General features: G+C 42.9%; 1 protein-coding gene across 7 annotated transcripts in view; it reads left to right on the top strand.

Annotated features, from left to right (window-relative positions):
- Positions 1-21619, top strand: part of TSNARE1 (t-SNARE domain containing 1) — a 471893-nt gene that overhangs the window by 163694 nt on the left and 286580 nt on the right. The window lies entirely within an intron of this gene.

The following is a 21619-nucleotide window of genomic DNA, read 5'->3' as shown; positions in this document are numbered from 1 at the left end:
AGGCCAGGTTGGATGGGGCTTGGAACAACCTGAGACAGTGGAAAGTGTTCCTGGCAGGGGAATTGGAACCAAGTGATCTTCAAGGACCCTTCCAACCCAAACCATTCCATGATTCTATGAAAAAATAAAAGAGGGAGAGGATATTTTACAGGAGGAAAAGTGTGTTGTGGTGTTGGAAGCTGCATCACAGCATCACGTGGCTCAGCACTGACAAAATGAAACTTGATTTGCAGTTGCAGGGGACACAGTTCATTAAACTCCCTCTTCCAGAGCTGTGTACACACAAACACACACAGTTAGCTCTCCTTGTATGTCTGCTAATTACAGAATTCAAATGACTTCTCCAAATGCAGCACAGTTTATTAAAGGTGCCTCCCTTCAAGCAGCTTGCAGGCAAAAATCAACTGTTTGGGATATGTCTCTGATTTCATGTGTGTGGCTGCTGTGACTGCTGAGATTTGGCTGTGAAGAAAGAGGAGAATTTGGGGTTTATTTCTTTATTTGCCTGATGGACTTGACTGACCTTCTCTATGCAATAGAAACTCTCAGACCTGTTTGCAATGTCTCTCCTTTTCTCTCCAATCCATTGCTTCCATCAGGGCATCAGATCTGCCCTAATTCACATATACCCTGTTTTGCAAACCAGAGGATTAAAAATAGTAATAGTCAGAAGATTTGAAAGTAAATTTAGGAGATTGGAGAGGATGTAAGAGTAAAAAGTCAGCCTGTGGAGATTGATGTAATCAGGAAAGATGTTTACATGTACAAAATAATTTGCAGCATGAAGCACCTTAATAACTGCTGGAGATCCTTAACCCAGAAAAGACTCTGCATCATGCAGATATTGTGTTTGCTCTCCTAAACTAATTTTTTTTATTTTTAATTAAAGAATCAATTCCTTGACTCTTCAGAGCACTCCAGAAGCATGCCTGGATAATTTTCTTCTTTCCTGAGCAGTTACATAAACAGTTGCATAAGGCACTAATTGCACTAATTATTTTTTGATCTTGGAATTATTGTTAATTGTCCAGATAGTTAAATGCAGGTTTTTAAAATTTTAACTGCGCTTCCCTACCCCTGCCATCACCCCCAGAATTCCTCCAGCTGTCTCCTGGTTCATCCCCTCTCCCTGTTGCCTAATGGATCTCCCACTTCTCCCATTTGGATTTTTGTATCTCCATACAGAGCAGAACCAGGGTGCGCTGCTGAGGAGGACCAGCAGCTCCCTTCCCTTCAATCCTCCCTGTCTGTCATCCTGCCCTGTGTCACGATCTGTCCTTATGAACAGGTTTTGTGATGGTTCGTGGATTTGATCTCAGGGTGCAAAAAACCAACACGGCACAGGGGGTTTGCAGTGATACTCAAAACAAATGCACCTTTATTGAATGACCACAGCAAAATGCAATAGAGGGATTAAGAGAGAGAAAAAGATAGAGAAAGAGAGAGAAAAGAGAAACAGAAAGAGAGAGAGAGAGAGAGAGAGGGAGATAGAGCTACCAAACGTAGAGACGAAATCCTTTGGTCCAGTCCAGTCGAGGATCCGCCTGTTACGTCGGGGAGATCTCAAAATCTCTAGCTAACTCAGAGGTTTTTATTATGATGATTCTGAAGTAGAGGGGCAACAGATACAATAAGGAATAGATGTAACAGGTAGTCCATGTTCTCTGCAGTAAACCAGAGCCATTGTTTTCTTGGTCCAGTGGTCACAACATCTCAGGCAAACATCTTGGTTTGGCCAGCTTGCCTCCCCCACACACCTGCCCCGGGTTGGGGGTTTCAGTCCCAGTCCTTGGAAGGAGCAGAGGGGCCTTTTCACATGGGGGTGTCATGTCTCAGTCCTTGATGGAGAGGCTTCTTACATCTCTACTTGTCTGTCACAGTGGTTATGAATGGGAGAGAGGGGTCTTCCTTTAGAGGAGGACCACCCTGAAGCTTAGGAGGAGACCAGCCAGGCTGAGAGGTGGGGAGGATTCCAGACCTAATGTGCAAAATGGGCACGGTGCCTTCTTCTTCTTCTCATTGGGCTCAGTGTAGCATACAGCAAACAACACCGGTGAAAACAATAATCTAGCACTGTGCTCTCAGCTCTCGGGGCCTTTGGCATGTGTAACTTTCTTCTTTGGAGCCAGAGATTTTTCAGACAGGGGGGATTTTCTCTTCAGTGGTCCCCAAATGACGATGGTGAGGCAGATGAGGGAAAATTCATACAGACTCTCACACCCTGACGTGTCCTTCCACTGCCCCCCTTTCTCACCACCAGGCAAAACATCCCCGAGTGCTCTACAAGAACTTCAGCTTGTCCCTCCTGAGAGCTGCACCAGCAAAAATCAGCGTGCCATGAATCACTAGAGCTGGCAGGGCTGCATAGATCTCTGCTCAGGAGGGTCAGCTCTTCAGGTGAGACCTTTGGGGCAGTGCTTTCTGCTTCCACGGCTGCAAATCACAGCTTAATCTTCCTCCTCTGCCTCTTGACCCCTCTCCTTCAGAGGCTGATGCATGGCTCTCCTTGAACACCCTCTAGCTTTGGAGATGGGAGCAGTGAGGGAACATTTGGCAGGTTTATAGCCCTGGCTGTTAGGAGAAGGATAATGGGTTTGGGTGTCTAAGTAGTAAAATTGCCACAATTTCTGCTTCCTTGTTAAGTGGCTGTCACTCTGCCTAAAATGAGGCTGCCTAAAATTAGGCAGATGAGGGAAGGCAGAGTGTTTGGGAATAGGGATTAATGGTGAATTGTTCTGCCACACAGGACATTCAGCTACTTTGGGCTGCAAACTGCAGAAGTGTTTGCTTACCTAGCTGCAGGGTCCTGATAAAACAGAAAAATCCCCCAAAGTTACCTGTTTCCTTGCCAAATTCAGTCAGACTTTCTGCCTCTTAAGCACAGGACTCACAAAGGCATCAGATGAGGGCAGGATTTTTACTGTCAAATTGGGTCTCTTCCCTTTTCTGAAATGTTTTCTCTGCTTTTGAGAGCCGAGTCTTCCAGAATAAGGATTGTATCTGTGGCAAGTAAATTTGGGAGAGTTCATCCCACATGGAGTGCCAGCTCTGGTCAGTGAGACAGACTTGGCTGCTGCTGGGAGCAGGGTATACATCAGACTCAAAGTGAATAATGCTGGTCGAGGCTCTTCCCAGAGCCAGCACAAATATTTGTGTGCTGCATGCTTGGAGCTGGATGTGCTGGCAAGTGAAATGTAAATGCCCATACAAAGCTCTTGGCTGAATGCAACTGACCCTGGATTAATTGGGAACGGAGTGGGAGCAAAGGGAAAAAAGGTGGATGGAACTGGAACGAGGAGCTAAGGCCAGGAGGCAAAGCTGAGGCTTTCTCCAGTGATGCAGGAAAAATCGACTGATTTGTTTTCTCTCTGACCTTTGGTTTAATAATCCAGGTTTCAAAGGCATTTATCTGCTTCCTTAGCCAGAGTGTGTGGGATGAGGGGGTTCTCCAACATCAGGCACTGAAGGTAATGAGTTTTTAATTTAGGCAAATCAAATTAAACAGCCAGGTAGAGCACTGTCTCCAAAAGACAATGAAAACCAATCTCCTTCCTTTTGACTGGTGCAGCTCTTTGGTCTCCCAACATCTTCCACAAAGTGGAAGTGAAAATGAAAGCCTCCCTGTAACCTGGATAATGCTCTCTGAGAGGTAGAAGAAGAAAAAAAATTAGGAATCTTTCATTTTCACACAACCTGATCCTGTCTTATTGTGATCTCAAGAAAAGCAAAGTGGCCATGCAGGCTGCAAGAGGCCTTTGCTGACCACCTGGGAGCCATGAATCTGAGCTTGAAGGGGCAGTGAAAGGTCCTTGATGTCTTTTCCTTGGACACTGGGTGGCTGCAGAAGAGATCCAGGCTTTCCAAACCAGGCTCCTGCACTGCTGACTGTCACCTGAGTTTGTCACCTTATTGGACATTTCACCTTGTGTCACTGCAAGGTCAAGAGGAATAAGAGCATTGAGTCACAATCACAGCATTTTACCATTTTCAGGTGTGTCTGGGATGTAACCCATGAGTCTTCACTTCTTGACTAGCCACTAGCAGAAGAATTTGCCTGTGTAAGTAGGAATTATAAGAGGGATATTTTTGGGGCTTTTAGCACTGATGAGATTTAGTAAAAAAAGTGTTGATTTCTCCTGATTTGAAAAAAAAAAAAAGATTTTTAGCTTTCACCTCACTTTTCCCACTGGCATTATTTTTTTTTAAGTGCACATTATTGAAATATGTAGGATTTTTTTTCTTGCACCTGAGAGAAGGCTCAGCTCTACATCTGTACAGTGTGAGAGAACAAACCTGCTTTTCTGGCTGAAATGATATGAAATCTTGGTTAACGTGATGCATGGCAGAGAGTTCCTATGGCCACAAAGGAGTTCCAAAGCATTTTCCAAGTGGGGAAAGTGAGTTTGAGATCTGAGCTGCTTCAGGGTGAGACAACTCAACAGTCCTGGAAGAGACTGAAAGTGCAGCTTTTACATTGCTGCTCTTATCTGTTTTTTGGTCAAATATTAACTTCACTGAGCACTTCTTTTCCTTGGGCATGCATATATAGATTGCCATATTCTCCACTGGGATTGAAGGGAATTCCATCTTCCTCACTCTTCCCCAGGAAATTTGCGTCATCACCAGCAGATTTTTAGGGAGCAGTAAAATCAATTAATCAGTTTATTTTGCCACCCTAAAATTGATGGAAACCTAGGGTGAAATATTGTCAGTTTGGGGTGAAGTATTGTCAGTTTGGGGTGCTTTTGGGAAGAGAGACATCCCTGTCCAAGACTGAAGCCACGAACTCTTCAGGGCTCTCAGGTTCAGTCTAAGGTGCTTTGCTGGATTTGTAGAAGCATTTTTTGACACATTTGTTGACATTCAGGATAGAATCAGAAAGTTTGTGACAGATTGGACTCATCTGTGAGTCTTGCCTGGCACAGGTTGTTACAACCTCTTATGGATAAGGACCTAAAGGTGATTGCCTACATTTTCTTGGTCTCTGGACTCTGTTAAAGTCTGAAAATCATGGAATGGTTTGCGTTGGAAGGCACCTTGAATTCTGTATAGTTCCAGCACTCCCCTTCCATGGACAGAGACACCCTCCATGAGTTCAGGTTGCTCAAAGCCTCATCCAGCCTGGCCTTGGACACTTCCAGGGATGGGCAGCCAAAGCTTCTCTGGGCAACCTGTGCCAGGGTCTCGGCACCTTCACAGCCAAGGATTTCTTCCTAGTGTCCAATTTAAGCTTGCCCTTCTCACTTCAAAGTTATTCCCCCTTCTCCTGTCCTTCCATCCCTTCTCCAAAGTCCTTCTCCAGCTCTCATGGAGGCCCTTTAGGCTCTGGAAGGGGCTCTGAGCTCTCCTTGGAGCCTTCTCCAGGTGAACACCCCCAGTTCTCCCAGCCTGGCTCCAAAGCAGAGAAGCTCCAACCCTCGGAGCATCTTTGTGGCCTCCTCTGGGCTCACTCCAGCAGCTCCACGTCCTCCTGATGTTGGTGACCCCTTAGCTGGACCCAGCACTGCAGGTGGGGTCTCACGAGTTCACAGCAGAGGGGAGCAATCCCTCCCTCAACCTTCTGGCCACACTTCTTCATGATGCAACCCAGGATGTGATTGGTGACTCTTGGAGCTGTTGGGGTGCCCCATAGTGTTTGAGACAGGTTGGCAGTTTTGGCACAAGACTTGCTGTTCTTTCCCTTCTGAAATGGCAGCATTAGGTGTGGTGGCACACTGGGACAACTCAATGGCACTCTGTGTGTGGTATTTTCGGGGTCCACCATGGCAGGAAGGAAATAATGAACCTGACTCCATGTACTTAGAAGGGTAATTTATTATTTTGTGATATTATATTATATAAAAGAATGCTGTAATAAACTATACTAAAGTATAGAGAAAGGATACAGACAGAAGGCTTAACAAGATAATAATGAAAAACTCGTGACTCTTTTCAGAGCCTCGACACAGCTGGACCATGACTGGTCATTAAGTAAAAACAATTCACATGCTGGATAAACAATCTCCAACCACATTCCAAAGCAGCAAAACACAGGAGAAGCAATCAGATAATTGTTGTTTCCATTTTTTTCTGAGGCTTCTCAGCTTCCCAGAAGAAGAAATCCTGGCAAACAGATTTTTCAGAAAATATGACATGAAAATCAGGTGGCACTCTGTGACCCCCTGATTCAAAGGAGGGAAGTGGCACTGGAATTTCACCTTCAGGGTGAAAAATTGAGGTGACTCAGTTTGTTCCCACCCAACTCATATTGCTCTAAGAAATCTAATAACCCATTTTGGGGGGAGTTGTGGGGTCATTTGTACCTTAGCTGGACCAGAGGGACCTTTGGACATTCCCCTGTTCCTCTGGATGCTCCAGGGAGGTTGAATAGTTCTCCTCATGGTTTGAAGCCTCACCAACCTGTTGCAGAGGTGGATGGATCCATGGCCCTCAGTTTTTCTGAATTGACATGAAACAGTAAAGACTTTTTTTCCTCAGTTACTTTTATAATTTATGAGTATTTTTTTCCTTCTCCTTTCACCATTATGATTGATAAGTTGGAGGTATAGCTTAAATTTATTATTTTTTTAAAGCATCTGTAAAAAAGATTTAAATTCCTCTGGCATTCAGATTCATTTAGAGCAGAATGATGTTTTAAAGTCATAATTTGCGGAAAGAAGATTTGTTAAAGTAAATCAGACAGAAGCTTTTAAGTGTCAGCATGTTTAATTAAGGGTAGAATTTAATAATGTTTTATATGGTTTTGTTATACTGCTTGTAAAAGATTTAAAAAAAAAAAAAAGAGATTTCCATAAATATTTTGAAATGTCGTTTTGATTCCGTTAATATGTTAAACCCTTCAAAGTAATACCTTCCCTGTTCAACTCAAAGCAGTGGGATTAACTTTATCTATCCCCCATTTATCGCTACTGGCATCAATTTCTGACAGGAAAAACCTTCTAGGTTTTGGCAGTAAAAATGGGTTGCCAGATTGCAACATTTGCATTTAACTGTATAATACACTCTCTGCCTTAATAACTGTATTTATGTGACAGATCTCACCCTTAAGAATCCCAGAGCTCCAGCTATGTGACATCCCTGTGATAAATTACAAAAGCTGGTGATGAACTGCAGAATCTCCAATGATGATAAATTCATACACTTTTGAACTGCCTGCCCTGCTTAGAGAGGTCCTTGGAGTATCCCTTCACATGCTCGAGCAGTTCCTAATGGCCACTACAAATCAATCTGTCAGCAAAGTTTTGCTTTTCAGTGTTTTTCTCCCCAAATTGTCCTTGCCAGAGTTCTGAGGTGCCCAGAAACCTTGGTCAAAGCAAAAGTGTCTTCCCACGTCAAGATGGGTTGTGGATGTAGGCTGGGAATTTCAAACCCTTTAGTAATGGAGGAATTATTTGTTGTGGCAAGGGATGGATCCTCCAGGAGATGACAAGGAATGGTGGCATCTGGGGGATAATCAATAATGTCTTGAAGGTCTCTTACTGCTGCTGCTGCTGTTTATGTAATTTTTTAATGCTTTGATGTAATTTTTTAATGCTTTCATGTCTCAGCTTATGGTTTCTGTCCTCTCCTCAGTGCAGTGGTGGGTCAGAGAATCACAGAAAATCCCAGCCTGAGTGAGGCTGGAAGGCACCACAGTGGGTTGTGTTGTTCTTCCTCACATTCAGGTGGAGCTTCCTGGGATTCATCTCCTGCCTGTTCCTCTTGTCCCATTGCTGGGCATCCCAGAGCAGAGCCTGGTCCATGCTCTGACCCCTCACTGCAGACCCTGACAGAAACTGATGAGATCCCCTTTCCAGCTGCCTTTTCTTGAGGCTGAACAAGCCCAGCTCCCTCAACCTTTTCTTTTAAGAGAGATGCTCCAGTCCCTTAATTATTTTCATGGCCCTGCACTGGACCCACCCCAGGAGCTCCACGTCCCTCCTGTCCTGAGGAGCCCAGAACAGGACAGAGCACTCCAGATGTGCCTCACAGGGCTGAGCAGAGGGACAGGATCACCTCCCTTGACCTCCTGGCCATGCTCTTCCCTCTGCACCCCAGGTTCCTATTGGCCTTCCTGGCCACAAGGCATTGCTGGTTCATGGACAGCTGCTTGTCCACCAGGACCTCCTGGTTTTCCTTCTCAGAGCTCTGCAGAGTCAAGGGGAGAACAGCACACTCCATGCTGGTGAAAACTGCATTGATTTGGAGCCCAAGCCTGCCCAGACATCCTTGTTCCCATCTCCAGGTTGCAGATTTGCCCCCTGGCTTGAACACCAGGGCTGCAAGATCTCCAAGGGGGGTGAGGAGCAGCAGAAATTACCACTGTGTGAGCCCACATCCTTGCACATCTGCTCCAAGGATCTGCAGCAGTGTCCCATGGCCTTTATGCCATTTGGAGCACAGATCTGGGTAAACAATGAGATGATTTTTTGCCTTCTGCCAGAGACTAGATACTGGAAAAATAATTCTTCTCACCCCATTCTCCCCTTTAGTGTCCCAGGTTAAAAATTGTTTGCTCTTGTGGCATCCCACCCTTAAGGGGAAGGGAATACCTGAGATTTGTGGATCTTTGTGGCCAAAAGGAACGACAAAAGTCAGAGGATCCACACAAGCTTACAAAGATTCATTAATAAATTGTAAATTTAGCATGGAAATCAGTATAACTTAATCCCTGACTTCCTGTCTAAGCAAAAGGCAGTGGGTTTGGATAAGGGGGTAGGGTGGAAAGGAAGAGAGATGAATTAAACATGGGGAGAAAGGGATAAAGAGAAAGAGAGATCACCAATCTTGGCTCCAGCTTTGATCCAGCTGATGGAATGTCCAGGATCCTGGGGTGTGTCCATGCTCAGGTTTCACAGGGTTCCCTTTTATAGATAAGTTTTCCTTGCTATTTTCTCTCTTTCTATGCAAATCAGTTGTCATGCACAGCCTTTTCTTCTAGACCTGTCTGGAAATGGGTCAGAGCCTTCAGGGATCGTGGATGGTCTTGATCCCCCCCCAGAATTTGTCCCCCATTCCCAACCTCATTCCTGTGCCTGCACTGTGCTGAGTTTTGCTGATCTCCAGGAGCCAAAACCAGGATATTTTTCCCAGAAAAGTGCTGCCCTGCCTCTGCATGGCTCCTTCTGTAGCCACATCCTTTTCTTTCTCACAGCATATTATTACCAACAATCCTTGCTTGGCTCCACGACCATCCAGCTATCAGTTTTTGAGACATTCTCTTTATCTCCTCTATCTTCTGTGCTCCTCTATTTTGCATTTTGGAAGCCAACTGCATCCCCCAGTGAGCATTCTATTTGTGGCATGAAAATTTTACGTTACCAGAAGTGTGGCAATGGGTAACAATATTGTCATGTTTGGGTTTTTTTTTCATAAATTTATTCTTAGATGTTTATCTGGGAAAAGCTGATTTCACACTGATGTTGTTTTTATTTTTTTGTTTTGTGGGTGACAGAAGGACGAAGAAATAAATAGAATAAAATGTTCCTTCTCATCTCTTGGGCACCACAATAGTTTTGCTAATTTTTCAGGAGCCTTTCTGAGATTAATCATTAAAAAGTATGCAAATTTCCCTTCTTAATATTACCAAAATAGTAGCTTTTTAATTTGGAGTTTACATCTTTTGACATTTTCATGTATTAGCAATGAAATGTGGGATATGATTAGGTAAAAATTCGTGTTTCAAGGAATAGAGAAAAATTCATCCTCCCTCACCTTGAAAAACAAACCAGCTTCAGATATTTTGCCTCTCTCCTCCTGCAGAGTTATAGAAAGTGCAAGACAAGATCACATTCAGTTAGCATAGCCTGCAGAGGGAAAATAATTTTATATTTGGGTTGTAATATCCACAGGCAGGAAGTTTATCTAATGACTTGAGATCTTGACTGGAGCTACTTCCCTCTGGTTAAGTATTTACAAGTGTTATAAATTTTATTCAGGCCAAAAAAAAATTCTTGAATGGGGGATAGGACAACTCCATGTTTATGGTGAGTTTTTAATGCCATCAGTTCCAAATTGAGCCATGCAGTTCATGTGGATTGGCCAGAGGGACTGTGGGATGAGGTTTGTTTGGGAATTCCTGTCCGGAGTGAGCATTTGTCAGGGCTGAGCATTTCCAGGGGCTCCTCCAGGGCTCTGGCACAGCAACCCAGGCATGATGATGATTGTTGGGATCCTTTTGTTGGCTTTGTGTAATGATGATTGTTGGGATCCTTCTGCTGGTTTTGTGTAATAATGATTGTTGGGGTCCTTGTGTTGGTTTTGTGTAAGGTCTGGTTTATCCTTTGAGCCTGGTGCTGCCCACAGAGCTGGGAGCAATGGCAGAGTGATGTTTGTGGTGACTGAGCCATCCCACATTTCTGCAGGATGTCTGTGGGAGCAATTGGCATCCTCTGGAAGGTCTGCTGTGCTTGAGGGAGGGAGAGAGAAAGAGAGAGAGAAAGAGAGAGAGAGAGAGAGAGAAAGAAAGAAAGAGAAAGAAAGAAAGAAAGAAAGAAAGAAAGAGAAAGAAAGAAAGAAAGAAAGAAAGAAAGAAAGAAAGAAAGAAAGAAAGAAAGAAAGAAAGAAAGAAAGAAAGAAAGAAAGAAAGAAAGAAAGAAAGAAAGAAAGAAAGAAAGAAAGAAAGAAAGAAAGAAAGAAAGAAAGAAAGAAAATAGAGTCCAATCTCAGAGCAGATTACAAGGATTTGCCAATCTGTTGCTTGCTGGGGGAGTCATTCTGGGATGAATATCTGCATTTTTCCTGCAGTCATTTAATGGTTGACTCCTTTCACACTCTGCTCCATCAGGAATAAACCCTTGGAGCAGAAACCCCCCACATCTGCCCCCTGCAGGAGGCACACCAGGGGTTAAACAGATCTTTATGTCATTTTTGTGGACATTGGGTGCTTAAACCGAGCAAGAAGATGTTTTTTGGCAAATAACACTTCCAAGTTCAGCACTGCTGTGAGGTCAGAGGGAAGTCATAGAGCCATAGAGTGGCTTGGGTGGGACATTAAAGTTCATCCAGATCCAACCCCCTGCCCTGGGCAGGGACACCTTGCACTAGAGCTGGAAATTCATAGGGAATTTGGTTTAAACCCCTTTCCCTGCCTTGTTTGAAGTGAAACTGGGTAAGGCAGATCAGGATGGTCTTTGGGAAAATGTATTGGAGAAATCGAAGTGGATAATTCCAGGTGAAAACAGAAAAAAATGAGAGAAGAGGAAAGGAGAATGAAAAGAGGGAGAAGAAAGGAAAAGGAAAAGGAAAAGGAAAAGGAAAAGGAAAAGGAAAAGGAAAAGGAAAAGGAAAAGGAAAAGGAAAAGGAAAAGGAAAAGGAAAAGATTTTTAATATTGATTGGTTGTTACTAATGGCACAGCTTTTTGTCATATAACATGTGAACTAACAGATTTACTCCAGAAAATAATTGTGATCAGCCATGGGTCCACAACATCTTCTTGAATAACAAAGCTGAAGGTCAAGTGTTCAACAAGCAGATGTGTTTTATTTTTAAATAATTGAAACCTCAAGGGGATTTATATGTGTTTACCAGGATATTTTTTATTGCTGTCTGCTTATATTCTTTGTTCACAAAACACAGATGCAATTTGTACATGGAGACTTTCCCTGTTTGCATCCTGTGATCTTCATGCATTCAGCCTTGCAGAATAATGAAAAAGTAATGTCATGCTTCTTTCCTAGATTACAGTGTCAAAAAATAGGAATTTTCTTTCTAGATTGAAGATAATGAATGGGAAAAAAAAATCTTACTTCCCCAGTGTACATCCTTAGGGATTAAACTAGCTGAGGGGGAATTTTCAACCTCCTTTTGAAGTTATTTTTTTAGTATTGATACAGTAAACAGTTACAGAAAGTTGAAACTGCACACTTGAATCCCTGCTCTTTGCAGCAGTAAACAGTTCCATGAAGTTTGAGTGGTTTTGAGTGCCATGAGTGCTCTGCCACTTGGTCCCACGGCAACAATGATGCTATGAAAGGTGCAGACAAGGCAAACTTGGTACAACATTCACCAGTGTTTTGTTTCTGTTGTATTTCTCCTTTTCTTTCCCTTAAGCTGCAGGAAATGTTAACCCTGTGTGCCAAAGTCTTGTCTAACACCCTTTTGGAGGGTGTTATAAATTATAATATACCCCCTTCTGGGCAAAAAATGGAAAAATCTGTTGCCTTGAGAGGAGGTGATTATGGCTGGAGTCCAGTCTTGCTTCTTGGAGGCAAAACCTGGGGAGAAATACAAACACAGCAGCAGGAGGTGGAGCAGCAGCTTTTGTTTCTGACGCTGAATCCCAGGAGGTGCAAACTGAAAAATCCTGGCCAAAAATAGAATGTAGCTGATCTGGTGAGCTTGTGCCACCCTTGAGTCAAAATTCTCCTCCTGGATGTGTCTCTGAGCATGGCTTTGGGCAGGACCTCAGGGCTCCAGAGGAGGCTGATGGAGGGGACTGACCAAAAGGTGTAAAAAACCAAAAAGGGGTGGCACAAGTTACTGTTTGGTCAACACAAAGGATGCTGCCTGTGGGATGGGGGGAGGTAAATTGGTGTCACTTTTTCAGGTGAATTTGTCCCCGGTGGAAAGAAGGAGATGAGAAGAGAGCGAGAGCCTTGCACTGCAATTGCAAGCATGGGTGCAGATTCCACACCTCAAATTCTGGGTTTATTTCTGAGCCCTTCACAACAAGAAAGACATTGAGGGGCTGGGATGTGTCCAAGGAGGAGCTGGGAAAGGCTCTGGAGCAGCTGAGGGAGCTGGGGGGGCTCAGCCTGGAGAAAAGGAGGCTCAGGGCACACCTTGTCTGACAGGAGGCTGTAAACAGGTGAGGGATCTCTTCTCCCAAATAAGCCATACGATAAGAGGAAACAGCCTCAAGGTTTGCCAGGGGAGGTTTTGACTAGATATTAAGAAAAATATTGTGCATTTTCAAGAATTGGAACAGGCTGCCCAGGGCAGTGGCTGATTCCCCATCCCATGTAGGGATGCAAAGGACACACAGATGTGGCATTTGGGAATTTGGTTTAGGGCTTGGCAGAGCTGGGTTAAGAGTTGGACTTGATTGTTTAGGGGTCTTTTCCAATTAGAATTCTGTGATTCTGCAGCCCTGACAATGCAGTCTCCTCTGAAACAGCAGAAGCTGGGGTTGTACTGCAGGGAGCAGAGCTGACTGGGGCAGAGCAGGGTTTCAGTGATTGTCTGTGCATGGGCTCCCAAGAACTGAAAGTTTGGTGGAGTCACCACTTTGGGACCTTCCTGTTCAGTGCAGGATTGCAGTGATTTTCCCACTGTGCCCTTTTCTTTCCCTTTCAGTGAATTACCCTGTAGCAAAGCCTTGTGCCTGAAGTTTTGGCTGTGCTCATGGTACTGCACACAAGTGCATTTGTGTAATTTTACAGCCAGGTTAGAGATAAAATCATCTCAGCTGTTTCAGCTGGTGCTGATGGATCATTTCTCTATAGACCACTGAACCTTCTGAGGTAGCAGATTGCAAATGGGATTTAATATGGGTTCGTATTAACTGCTGAGATGTTTGAGAAGGTGGGCAAGACAGCTGAGTTATTTGCCAAAAAAGCAGGTGACAGCAGCAGGTTGACAGGAGATTTAGATTATTACATTGATAAAGCTCCTCAGTCTCTCCTGCTTGATTTGCCACTGGAGTATGAAGGAAAATCCAGCTATGTCACATTGTCTGGAGAGCAGAAATGAAAGCAAGTGAGATTATTGAATTGCTGAGCATGGAAAATTCCCCCAAGCCTTGCAGAATAATGTATTTTACTGATGCTGTACAGTTTATAAAGGTCAGTTTGCACTTCAATTACAAATCCAGGTTTAAAGGTTGTAAAGGACACAAGAAAAAATAGTGATTTATTTCTTTTTTTTTCTTTTGTAATTACCTCTTGGAATGCTGGTAATATTTCAGACTCATTTGTAAAAAGATTTCACAGTACTATAGCAACAGGCATTTTAAAAGCCTCAGTAGAAATGCTGAAAATCTAGGTCCTAGTTTTATTTCTTCATTTTACAGATGGAGAAAAGAAGCCTTGTGAATTTTTAAGGTTCTACAGTGAATTAATCACAAAGTTGGGTAGCAGTCTATTATGAAAGGTTCAAAGTCAGACACCAAACCAAGTTTAAATAAAAGGAAGCCATGATCCTTTTAATTTTTTTTTAATTCTTTTTTTTTCACCAGCATTCTGGTTGTTAATCATCTTTATTGAATATGATTTCACACAGACCTGGGAGTGCAGGCTCTTTGCATCCTGGTTAATTCTAGAGTTGACTGAGCTGACAAGAGAAAAGGTTTCCCGCAATGAGCAAATGACAAGGGTGAAAAAAAAAAGGAAAAAAAAAATAACCTTTTCTCCTGCATAGAAATGCTCTGAATAGGGTAAGAAATGTTAGTTTTAGGTAGGTGAGGAAATGCACTTTACCCAGGCACTCCCATCCCTGGATGGCAGCAGCCCCATGGCTCCATATGAATCTGCTTTCCTTGGCTATGCCTGAGTGACCACACTGCTAACAAGCCATAAAAAGAGACAGCGGGGTCACAGGGTAAAGGTTGCTGCATTACAGGGCCAGAACATGCTAATTACAGCCCTGAAAAGTGAATTTGAGTGGATCTGTGCAAATTGCTACATTCTCAGGCTGGGAGAGGGAGATTTTTTTTCCCTCTCGCAGCAGCTGAGGAAAGCTGCCTCCCTTGGCACGTGTGCTGCAGCCTATTTTATGAGTTTCTTCGTTCCACCAATTATGCCTGTGAGATGGACAATTAAAAAAGCATCTGTTTTTACAGCAGAGCACGGCTGCCTCTGGCATTTTATGTGCCATGGCGGGTCTGTACCTAGGGGAGGAAGATGACGGATGGAAAACGTGGTCATAAGGAAATAAAAAAAGAAAAATAAATCTTTGAAAGTGCTCTTCTCCAAGCTGCTGGCTGGGTGTGCACCCCCTGAGCTGCCTGGCTGGTTTTAACACAGCAAAATGCTGGACAAAGGGGTGGACAGCAGGGCTGGGGGGAAGCTGGTCCATTTGGAACTGATGGTTTTGGGATAAGAGGTTGGATTGTGGCACTGGAAATGTTTTTGGGCACCAGACCAGGCAGGTGTCACCCAACAGAGCTCCTGCCTGAGGAGGGAAGGATCCTTTTTTGTCACAGACACATTTTCATGAAAAATCCTTTCCTTAGGATTTTTCCTCCTGAGAGGCTGAGAGGCCTCAGGAACAAAATGTAAACAATGGTTATCTGCTGCTGTGGAATGCAACAGGTGCATCGGTGATTGGTCTCATAGAGTTGTTTCTAATTAATGGCCAATCACAGTCAGCTGGCTTGGACTCTCTGTCCGAGACAGCTGCCTTTGTTACATTCCTTTCTATTCTTAGCTAGCCTTCTGATGAAACCATTTCTTCTATTCTTTTATTATAGTTTTAATGTAATATATATCATAAAATAATAAATCAAGCCCTCTGAAACATGGAGTCAGATCCACGTCTCTTCCCTCATTCTAAGACCTCTGTGAACACTGTCACACCTTCCAGCCCTGGAGAAGCAAGGGATGGATTGATGCTTTAGACAGAGGTGGTGCAATTCAGGGTGATTGCTTTTCCCTGTCCTGCCTTGTAGGAAATTCCACATGGCTCATTGCTATGGAAGGAAATAGAAGCTGAAATATACAGGACAATATTTGTTGAGTATTTTGATGTGTCCAAAGCCTTTGGGCTGGATGGGTGGCACATGAGACACCCTAATTCCAGGAGCTGATCTCAGCTTTAGCTGACTCCCCACAAAATTCATTCCCAAACCCACCCACCTCCAATAACGCATCACTTCCCACCACGATTTCTTCTGCATGGGCAGGTGTGGGCTTTTGGATCTCATCCCTTCCCAAATCTGAGCTCACTTTGCGTGCTGAGCCAGGAGAATTGGGGAGATGGGCTGTGATTGGGCTGTGATGCTGGCACCCAGTAATCCCAGTCCCACTCAGAGCCTTGGCCACTGCCTGAGGGAGAAGTGCTCCAGTGCACGTCACTGCTGCTGCTCAGGGCTCATTAGTCACAGCCAAGGAAATGTCAGCTGTGTTTCATCCTAATTTTTATGAAGCCACTGGGGCTCATTTTCTTTCTGCTCAAGCAGTGCAACCAACAAGAATTATTTTAGCATTTACCTGAGTTTTTTTTTTCCAGATATATAATTAGAGATAAATTATTTATATAGGTGTACATATATATGTGTCTATATACACAGACATATATATGTGTACACTACACAGACATTCTTAAATAAATATGTAAAACATCTTGTTATCCATATAAAATAATCACTTTGTATTTTTTTTTTTAATTTTCAAGTGTCTTGTGTGTTGGTGTGTTTGTTATAAAGACATATAAATTGAGGCATGGAAAAAGATGAAGTGGAGAAAAAATTGGGATTTTCATTTATCTAAACCCCCATTCAGGGACACAGTTTCCTGACCCTGCTGCAGCAGTTTTTGCTCCCACTGGAAGGTTTCCTCCTGCTCCAGCTTTCAACACAGAGGTAACAGCTGTAAGGATACAACCTGCCCTAGTGGAAGGTTCCCTGCCCATGGCAGAGGGATTGGAACTAGACAATCATTAAAGTCCCTTTCAACCCAAATTATTTAATTATTCTAATTAAGAGATTATTTTATTTGGATAGCAACAATATATGATCAGTTATACACCTCCTTTTCTATTTCTAGTATGTAAAGTTCACTAAATACTGAATATTTTAGTATTGGACTCCTCTCTCATTCAAGATTGCTGACCAGGTTTTTTTCCTTCATTGTTTAGATGTGAAATAAGTATGTGGTGAGTACTCTTCTCACGCTTGTCAACTGCCAAAATGATGAATAAAGAGGAAAAAAAGGAATGCTTGGTCTTGTCAGTGATGCTTATATTCTGTTAAAAGCAAACCACATTATATTTTCTTGTGAAGGTATTCCTGAATCCAGCTGCTAGGCCACAGAGTTATTGTGAAGTAGAAAAAAAAAATTAAAATAAGTATACGTATATTAATTATCATTATGTTTATACTCAGAAATCCAGAGCATCTCTTTATTGCCATTGCCCGGATTTCCTTTTCAGAGAAAGAGCATTTTTCCTAGACTGGTCTGAGCAATTTTCCCAATCCACCCATCCAAATGAAATGCACAAAACCACAGCAGCACCTGCTTCCCTCTCTGCATTCAGCAGGGGCTGCGACATGGAGAGGGCTGGGAAGATCTGGTTTATGCATGAGCTGCTGTGCCTGCTCAGCAAAAGGAGATTATTCCTGTGCAGATGGGCAGTGTTCCCGAAAAATGCACCTTGGTGGATTGCCTCTCTCATCCCTCCTCTTACACCTCAAGGCAGGCGACAGCTACCCAGGATAAAAGTCATTTATTGCTGGTAATTGCACAGAGTGTGGTTCCATTATTTACAGGTCTGCTGCTCATGGGGGATTTTGCCTTGGACTGTGTTCAAGTGGATCTTTTCCCTAGATTTTGGAGGGGACTGGTGAAAATCAAGGTGTAATTTTTATTGCTCATCTCTAAATTCTTATTATCTTCTAAAGCATTAAGAAATTATTCAATGCTGATTAGGCTTAAAACTAACAAGCTGTGAGAATAAAGCTGTGGTGCAAAGAGCTTCTCTCTTTGTTGTATAATGCAGGATTCTCTGAACAGTTCACCAGGAACCCTCCTGGCTGGACCATGGCCAAATCTGCTGCTTTTGCATGTTGATTAACACCTGGACAGGAGAATTTATGGAGGGAGATTGGAACTAAATGATCTTCCAACCCAAACCATTCTGTGAGAGGCTCCAGAGCTGCTGGTGTGACATCCCTCTGTGAGGTTTCTCTGTACAGAGTCTTATTAACATCAGCAGGAGCTGTTGGACCTATGGAGAAAATGTGGTAGCTTAATAAAAGATGATCCAGGCAGCCTTTTATTCATAAATGATGGTGCAGATGAGGGCACAAAGAGGGGAGTAGGAGCTGAAGGAGGCATTAAATCTGGCATTTTTGGAGTGGGAAAATCATCAGCATGAGGGGGAGCTGGAACATGATGGACTGTTTATTGTGAGAGAGGAGAGATTTATGATGAGCGTGTGAATGGCTCACTGTTTTCCCCATTGCCTTCTGTTTTCATGGAGGGATAGAGTTTCTAGCTGAAATCAAAGTTTGCCTAAGCAGAAACAAAACAGTGTTCAGAGAAACCAGGGGGAAAAAAAATAAATAACGTGAGTAAAGAACCTCATATGACATTTTAAACTACCCTTGGCACAGTGTAGGATGATTGTAAAATTGCAAAGATGCCTAGAAAACACAAACTCAGAATAATTCCTGGGTGAAACAAGAACGGGATTGGCTTCAAAAGAATGCTGTACATAATGAAGTCAGATAAAACACAGAAAGCTGACACCATCCTTTTGTTTGTACCCATAAGCATCATATTTGCTCTTTTCAGCCCCTTCCCTCTCTCATCAATGGGGTTAATAAAAATCACTCCCTTCTTTCATGACCTTTCCTATGGCTTTTATAGCTCGATTCCTTCCATGCTGGTGGATGCAGCAGCAGATTTACACTCTGGCTTGCTTGCCTTGTATCCTGTGCATCCTTATTTATTGTGCCTGTGAATTTGCTGTGTTTTCTGGGGCACTCCTCTTAATATTTTGCTGGCTCAAAGATTTGGTGTCATAAGAAGCACAGAAGGAGCTGGAAGTGGTGTTGGTGTGGAGGAAATGAGGTTCAGGGGAGACCTTACAATTAACTAAGGAGGTTGTGGTGAGGTGAGTGCCAACCTCTTATCCCAGGTAACGTCAGGATGAGAGGAAATGGCCTCAAGTTGCACCAGAGGAGGTTTTGGTTGGGTATTAGGAAATAATTCATCATGTAAGGGGTTGTCATGCATTGGAAAAGGCTGCCCAGGGAAGTGGTGGAGTCTCCATCCTTGGAAGTGTTCAAAAAACAGAGGATGTGGCACTTGAGGATGTGGTTTAATGGTGAACATCATGCTGGTTGATTAATCATCTTAAAGGTCCTTTCCAACATTAAAAATTCACTATTTCTGTGATCTAATACAATCCCATATTATGACTTTCTTAATTAAATGCTGATTTCATGGATACTTCATTTCCTTGTGACAACAGATGGTTGGTTTTATAAAAGGTTCCTTGACTGGAGCTGTAAGATCTTAGCACACACCTGTAAGTAGGAATCTGCTCACCTGGGGATTGTCTATATGATGTTTATATGCTGCCATTTGTGGTTTTTTTCAGCATTTAAAGAAGTGCTGCTTGATACATAAATGTCTGAGGCCTTGGGGAAGGTGCACAGTATTTGTGATGATTTTTATTTTCCTTCAGTAGTGGGTTCAGGCTATTTTGTGGGAATGTTTGTTGGGTTTTTTTAGGGACTGGAGTGATTTTTAATTCAATTTACTTGTCACAGCTGTGATTACTCAATATGCAAAATAACAATGAACAGATTATTTTTAATCCTTTTTAAATAATTTTGCCCTCTTTAGTTTTTTGCTGTTAACATGTGTCTGTGCAGTCTGAGCTGTGTGTATGGTGGAATGTGAAACTCTGGCTTTTGAAATCCAGATTGGTGAGAATAAGGACAGACAAGCAAAAATTTTTTAAAAAGCACAATCCTTTATTTCCTATAAAGCCTTAAGACTGACTCCACAGCCATCCCAATCCCAATTTTATTCAGAGGAAATGTTTTAAGAAAAAAATATTCTGTACATCCATGGTACTGGAATGTGGTAAAACAATTCCTCTAGAATGTCTTCAACCTCATGCTTCAAATATAACCCAAAAATATTTTATTATTAAACAATTTGTTGCAATGTCTTTAGAGTGCAGTAATGCAGAATGACTAATTTGGTTTTCAAAGGGTGAAACAGAGGAGCCCTGAGCATCCCCATGCCCCATAACAAAGTATGGGACATGGACATTGTTTGAGGCTTTAAGCTTTTAGATGATGTTGGCACCTCCTTTTTAAAGACCTAGGAACAACTGCCCAAGTTATTTTAGCCATCCAGTCTCCAAGAGAGGAGGAAAACAGGAATGCTTGGATAAAAAGGATGTGTCAAGCCTGTTGTCCACCCCTCTGCTCATTCCCAGTCTCCAGGTTTGTCCTCTGACAGAAGCATTACTGCACATCCTGAGTGTAGAGCACTCCTTAATGGGGTAATTAGGGGATGGCCTGATTTAAACACACTAAAAAAGGCCTGCTGGCTTTTATTTACTTATTTTTATTCATTTCTTTGCTTTGATAAATTACCAGACTTGTTTGAAAATGTGTAAACTCAATGCTTGTATTTCTGCAGCCCTCCTGGGGTGTCCCTGCCCCATTATGGTTCTTATTGGTTTTATTCCTCAGATAAAAACCTCCGTTATTGCCAAATAGTTTGTTCTGTAAATCTGCATTTCTAGAAGAAACAAGCAAAATAAATTATATCATAACGTGACAACAAATGTTCTATAAAATTAATTTGGTTTACCCTTCACCCTGGGGAAGTAGCCAGGCTTAAATTTGCTCTTTGACTTGAGTTCTTGACTAAAGCCAATGTTTCTGGGTAAAATATTACAAGTGAAGTTGCAAGGCTTATAATAATTCATCACAGCCTGAGCATTTGGTTTGGCACACACCTAAATTTATCCCCACCCTGCCTCCATTGCAGGGATGTCCGAGCTGCTGGTATTTATGATGGTTTCAGTCAGCAGCCCTTTGAACAGCCAAACACGGTGTGCAAAGCTCCCACAGTGTTTGCTTTGCTGGGGCAGCAGCTGTGCCAGAAGCAGCTGTGACAGTGGCAAGGATGAGAGAGATTGCAGGGAGGTGTTTTGGTCACTGTCAGGATCAATATTTCACTCCCAAAGCAGGGCTGTGTCTCTCAGGGCAGGTGCTCTGGGGACTGGAGGATCCAGCAGATCAATCCCATCAATTTTCCTGGCAGTGAGTCCCTGGAATCTTCCAGTCATCCCAGCCTTGCAGCACCACAGGGTGGTACATTTTGTTATTCCCCAAAACTTGTTGGGGTCAAAAGGGAGCACAGTGGTTTTATTCTTTTTATTCACAGTGGTTTTTATTCTTTTATTCACAGTGGTTTTAGTCCAATTTTCTTATTAATCTAATGAATTTTTTCACACTCTTACTGTCCAAATTATCTAATTTCTACAGCTGATTAATTAATAATATAATTTAAATTGTTATTGCTGGTACTTTTGGTTTTTCTGGTTCCCAGTTATTCAGGTTTTCTGCCTTTTTTTTTGTCTATAAAAAGTCCTTACCCTCCCCAAAATTCTTACCTGGTTCACAGAGCAGCGCTGCTGTGTTACAGACTGGGATTGCTGCTGTTCCCCTGTGCTTGCACTCAGGCACTCCTCATTTTAATCCAGGCTTTACACAGAGCAGTCACCTGTTATTTCTGTGAGCTGACACAAAACCAGAGCAAATTTAGTCAGTGGCAATCATCCAGACCATTGTTACAGCAGCTGAAATAAACTCAGATGAGCTCAGGTCAAGACAAGTTCAGTCCTTGAGACCCTGCACTGTCAGGTCAGGCCAAAAACTGTGGCTTTTTGCTAAATGATGGCAAAATCATATTTTCTGACTGCTTTTCTGGTCACACCAGAAAGGAGAA

Source organism: Zonotrichia leucophrys, chromosome 2 (assembly GCF_028769735.1).
Source record: "Zonotrichia leucophrys gambelii isolate GWCS_2022_RI chromosome 2, RI_Zleu_2.0, whole genome shotgun sequence".
In the NCBI taxonomy this organism is placed as follows: Eukaryota; Metazoa; Chordata; class Aves; order Passeriformes; family Passerellidae; genus Zonotrichia; species Zonotrichia leucophrys.
Note: the sequence above shows the minus strand (reverse complement) of the source record. Positions and strands in the feature narration are given on the sequence as shown.